Raw genomic sequence first — 6,548 nt, forward strand, 5'->3', positions numbered from 1 at the left:
GTGCACACACGTGTGTGTGTGTGCGTGTGTTCATGTGTATTCAGTTGTTGAATTACTGAACTAGTTGATTAAGATAATTTCATTTAACACAGAGCTATTTCCAAACCGAAATAATCTAGTTTCTGACATTCTGTCCCCTATTTTGACATCTGGAAAGGGTTCCATCATATTATATTCTTTGGACTCTTGCAACATTTGCCTGCTAGCAATGGGAGGGTCTGTATAACATCTGATCCTGTAGTATTTTTCACTCATAAACCAGAAACAACTTGAGCCCTGTGAAGTATGGAGGTTTAAAGCAAACCTTTATTTAACATTTTGTGTGTCAACATTTCTCCAACTTGACCTGCCAAGTGGATTTCATAGCAGATGACTCTGGAACATGAACAAGTGTTTGTTCTTATATCTCACCCATTAGTGTTGAATTAAAGACTACAAGGTTTGGATCACATAGCAGACTTCAGTGCCTTATGCTGCTGATGCTGGCCAAGAACAGGAGCATCTGAATATTTATATGTTTATTCCTGTGGAATTTTAAGAAATCTTTGGACAGTTGACAGTATGCGCCTATACCGCTAAACCTGAGGGAACATCCAAGGCACTTGTAAATAGCTTTGCATGGATGGGAAAACTATGTTGATTCTAAAAAGATGTCAGATGAGCTCTTTAAAAATAACTATCCTGGAACTCACTTTTCATGAAAAAGAAATCCTCTCGGCTAATAATTTATGGCAAAATATAAGATTTGTCTGTGGAGTGGTAACAACAGTGAGAGAATGCGCTAACATTTCTGTGTATTTCCCATGTGTGTATATTATACCAGCTGTTTTTCCGTGTATTATCTCATTTTGATCTCATGATGATGCGCTAAAACAATAGCTACTACCGCCTCCATCTGGAACCTTCACTCCAGTCTGTCTATGACCATGTATGAATATGGTTATTCAATGTCTGCAGTTTTATTTTATCTTAAAAGTAAACTTTAAAAATGTATATTATTTCCCATCTATGCCAACAATTGTTTAAGTCAGTTTATCATCACTTTTTCTCTTGGCTATCACAATAGTCAATTAATTGTTTTCTCAGCTTCCAAATTTGACCCCTCCCCAACATATTCTCCATATTTAGACTTCAATAGCTTCTTATTAAACCTAGAAACAGAATGGCACCTGAACTCCTTACCATGCTCTCCGAAGCTCTACAGGATATGTCAGGGTGTCAGATGAAGCAAAAAACCCCATATACCATATATATAATATGTATATTTATATATAATGCTATAAAACTTATATTTTATACATCTAAGAATTATAAATATATATGCATATGTGAATATATATAACATACATACATAATGCTATATTTTATACATTTATGAATTATATATTATATTATTTATATATTAATTAAATATAACATTTTATAGCATTACCTATAAATATCCATATTTATTAAATATATTCTTGATTCATCAATATTTGAACTCATAGTCAATAGCATTATAATTCATCCCTGAAGGAAGCTTATCTAGCACAAATATTTTTCTCCTCAGGTATGTTACAGCCTTCTTGGACTTAGCAACACTTGACAGCACTTCAGCTTGAGGACTGTGTTAAATAGCAAGATCACCAGCAAGAGCACTAAATGCAAAAATGCAAAAATAAGAGTGACACTAGATAGACGATGAGAAGGACACATGTACAGTATGAGAGTTCCAACCAGAGCACTGCCTCGTTTAACTCTAGCTAGGAAAGTGCCTGTTTCGGGAGTTAAACTTTTTGATTATCACCAGTGACAGTGACAGCACCGCAGATACTGATTTGGGGTATTACAATTAAATGTTAGCAAGGTGAATTTATAAATATGGAATCCATAGATGATGAGGGTCAACTGTATGTATGAAAATAACAAAGGAATGTCCACTTGAATTGCAGATAAATGTCAAATCTTTAGTATAAATATGTCTCACAAAATATTTGGGATGTACTTGTATTAAAAAATCACTGTTTATCTGAAATCAACTGATTTTCCTATATTTTATTAGGCATCCCTATCTGATAGCTTTTTACCTAGCCAGGCTTACCATGCTTTGCTTTGTGTATTGATTGATTAATAACTTCAAACTCATTTCCTTCTTTATATTTCTCTGAAATCTCAGGATTCTCTTTTTGGAGCCTCTCATTTACCCCTGACCTTGTTTTCAGGATCTCCTCGTAACTGAGTTTTTGTCTTCTTCCAAATCTTTCCTGACTCCCAGGTCCTCCTCTATCCTATTTTGTGTGATTCCCATACGCTATTTGTAAAATTTATAATTATTGTGCTCATGTGTGTTTTCTTATTTTTGACCTGCCTCCCTAACAGGCTGCTTCCTCCAAGAACCACATTGATTTGCATCCTGATACATAACCCTAATACAGTATCTGACACATGAAGCCTTGAAGAATGAATGATGTAAATATTAAATGGAAAGGGTATGAGGATTTATACAATAGAATCCTTAGTTACATATCTGAACCTAGTCTAATCATTCTCCAAATATTCCTCAGCACCTTGAGCATAAGCATCTGTGCTAGTTTTAAGATAAGCTTACATTCTGCTGGGGCAGACAGAAAGGAGACAAATAAATAATTTACTTATAGCTTACAACACTGCCGTGAGGTAAACGGTCACAGGAATTAGACAATAAATGGGAAAACCATCCTGCATAGAATTATCAAGGTTTCAGGAAGAGGATCCTTATAAGATTTCTGTTTAATAAACATTAGAACATGCATCCTAAATTTCTAAAGCATGTTCTAAGGAGTTTCTCTCTTTGGCCTTACAAGTTCGTGTGCGGTGAGAAAGGACCATGAATAAAACACTGACATTTTGACACCTTCCTCCCCAGCCATGCTACCGCTGTTTCACGATGTGCTGAATAAATGACACACACATGCACGCACACATTTGTCCATATGTACTCAGTTAATTTTCACTAGTTTATATGCAGAGGACTAGCCGTGTAAATGACAATCAGTGATATAAGAAAGCAATTAAATTCAAAATAATAAGTATCTTAATGTCACTTTTTCAAAGGATTTTTAGAGCCACATTTTAATTTATTTCCTCGAACACAAATTTATTGAGCACCAGCAATTTATTTCAAGTCAGACATTGTTACAGGCTTTCAGAATACAACAGCAAACAAAAGCAGACAAAACTTAAATTTGACTTCAGGGAAGTGAAAGGTTCTAAACAAATTCCAATCTTAGAGTGTCTGATTTACAGCAGCAGGAACATGATGTATTGACATGTTAGCGCTCTTTATCCTCAATGTATTTGTGTAGCTTTAACTAATTAATCCTCATGATACTAAGCAGTGGATAAAGCTTATGTATTAAACATTGCATGCTCTTTTTAAAGCAATGACAATCCTTGTAAACGATGTGTCCGTTGCCAGAAATCCACATAAGTATTTTGGTTTTAAATTCCCTAAAGCTAAGAGCACTGTGAATCCACTGCTGAAAGTTGACTTTTTCTCTGTTGCTTGGGACTTATGTATTTTGACAGTGGAGTTTCAGAAAGCATTTAGTTATTTTTAAACCAGAAGGTGTTCATTCTCTTCTCAAAGTTTATTTTGGCTGCTTCTACCAGGCTAGGCGGGGAAACCTGGATGAGTGTTCATGAATAAATGGCCGTGCCATTTTAGCATATGAGTGAAAGCTCTCTGCATCTGTTCCTGCCCTGGTCCAGTAGCTATTCTAATACCTGTCCTACTTACCTCATAGCAATGTTAAGATGGTGACATAAAATAATGACACCATTCTCCCTGGAAACCGTGCCCTGACTTCCCAATGAACCTACAGTAACATGTAAACTCCTTACCATATCCAGCACTATTTTTCTTCTGGCCCCTGACAGCCTTTCCAAATTCTCCTAACAGTCTCCCTCTCATACTTTCCATTCTTGTCACGAGGGACAACTTTTGGCTTTTCAGACATACCAGACCCTCTCCTTGTCACACATTCCCTCTGCCTGGAGTATTTTTTACCCACTTTTCACATACCTGGCTCTTTGCATTTGCCAGCTCTCTACTTAAATTTTACATCGTCTGAGAAACCTACCCTTATTACTGGCCACCTCAAATAAGACCTGCTCCTGTTCATTGTCTAAGAGCACCTTGGTCACTTTTAAATGACATTTATCTTAAATATTTTGTTATTTTTTGGATGCTTTTTTATTCGTCATTGCTTTCTCTCCAGGTAAGGAGGCTCTAAGTCCCCCTAAGGGAAAGACCATTCGTGTTTTATTCACCACCATATACCCAGTACTAGCACAGAATGGATCCAAGAAACGCCTCAAACTTTTCTTAAGTATAAACTGAATAAATAAATATGTGCCAGTATGAGTGCTTAGAATCTCTAACTGGTAGTTGAATTAATGGAAAGAGCAGTGATAACAGGTTGAGAAGATCTTTCTCGTCTTGATTTTGCCATTGTTGTTTTCTATCCAACGTAAGTTCTATATCTCTGGATATCATCCCTCGTTTGTGAAATATAAATAATGGAAATGTAATGCATGTGAACTGTAATGCATTGAATGCATGCATATTGTATGATGTAAGTCATGTACAAAGTGTCATGATTTATAACAACCGATTACGTTTTTAAAAACAGGTAATTTCCTAGATCCTCACATTTTTTAGTAGACTTCTAATCCTTCACCCAGAGGATATACAAGATGAAATCAATGAAAATAAATATACTCTTTGTGATCTGTTTTTATTTTCCTCTTTACATCTCACCTTGGTAATGTCTTTCTTGCCATTCCTCTTAATTTTCATATTTCCCCAATAGTTTAAAGAACATGAAATTGCAATATAAATTTAGTGCCCTTGGTTAATGAGAAAACGTATGGAAAGAGTAAAAATAAAATTAAAGAAAACAGGTTCCCTCCCCCGCTCATTTTTTTTACCACTTTTGAAGATTACTGTTAGTTATTAGAGTGATGTGGTTAATGGGCAAGGAAAATTTATTCATTATCCAATCACAGTGTCTGACCATTAGAATCATTAACATATAATGGTAATTACTTAGGTTTGCATTGCAGGTTTTTCTTTCACCTGAAATCGAAAGATCTTTTGGAGAAAAGAGATAACATATCTGTCTTCCTAAATTGCTCTATTCTCTATCTCAACCAGGTATTTAGTGAGGGTGAAATTTTATGGAAACCCATTAAAAATTAGAGGAGTATGGCTCTTTCAGGAAAATTAATTTGCCTCTCCTGTTTCTCCCCACTACCCTATTAGAAGTATAATTGACTTGATGCACAGGTCATGCCAAACTCATTAAACCTACAAGCCCATAATGGGTAGGATCACAGACCTAAATGTTTTCTTTGAAGCTTCCTTATGGCACATACTTGGATGCTACAGAGTCTTGCCTGTGTTGGGATGTGCTTCTTAAAGGAGGCTTGGAGGCCATCTGTTTATTCTGGCATGAGTTTCATTTATAGAGTTTGAAGACTTGGTAGCAATTTGTTTTAGTCTGTTTTCTAGTAATTAAAAATGAAAATGAGCTTGATTTTCTGTTTGTCTCACGTATATACCATTATTTTCATTTGTAAAACAGAAGTTCTCTGGGGTAATTGTGGCTCAAACATTGTTGATATAGGTTGAATCTTAGTCATTTTGGGCTGTTCTAACAAAAATAACATAGCTTGGGTGGCTTAAACAACAAACATTTATTTCTAACATTTCTAGAGTCTGGGAAGTCTATGATGAAGGTTCTGACAGATTCGTTGTGTGGCAAGGACTTTTTCTGTTTTATAGACAACCATCTTCTCTTTGAATCCTTGTATGACGAAGAGCAGAGAGTAGAAGCATGCTCTTCTCTGTCTCTTCTTATAAGGACACTAATCCCATTCATGACTACTCTACCCTTGTGACCTAATTTACTACCAAAGGCCCCAGTTCCTAATACCATCATATTAAGGGTTAGGATTTTAACATAAAAGTTTTGAAGGGACATACATATTCAGTCCCTAACAGGTCATCAACATCAAGATGAGAATTGCAAAGCCCACCAAGAGATGAAACCAGGGATCACTGTTGGGGAAAAAAATGATCATATTGCCCCACCTCCACTGGGAAAGCGAAATGGAGGTAGGGTCAGGGAAGGCATCAGCATCAGCAACCAATGAGAAGTGTCATATTTGAACAACACAAGCAGGAAACCTAGTATCCATGAACCAACTGGAGGTCATAAGCCCAGACACTGAGTGAAAGTTAGATGGTCATGAGAGTAAGCATCTGATTAATTCCCATTCTACACAGATTTTTATAGTCCTGACTTGTTTTTAAGGTTCTAGGTCCACATTGTATCAAAACATTCCCATTAACCATGAAGAGTCAGTGCTCCAAGAACTAGTTCTTGTGTTGGTATCAGAGTTTCCTTCTGTACCAGTTTCCAGCAATAGCCCACAGTGGTTGGATAGTGGGATTTGGTCAGAAAAACTTAAGTATGAGGACATCTTGAAGGGATTACTATAACAGTTTCTTAGCATTATAA

Source organism: Panthera leo, chromosome A2, assembly GCF_018350215.1.
Source record: "Panthera leo isolate Ple1 chromosome A2, P.leo_Ple1_pat1.1, whole genome shotgun sequence".
Lineage (NCBI taxonomy): Eukaryota > Metazoa > Chordata > Mammalia > Carnivora > Felidae > Panthera > Panthera leo.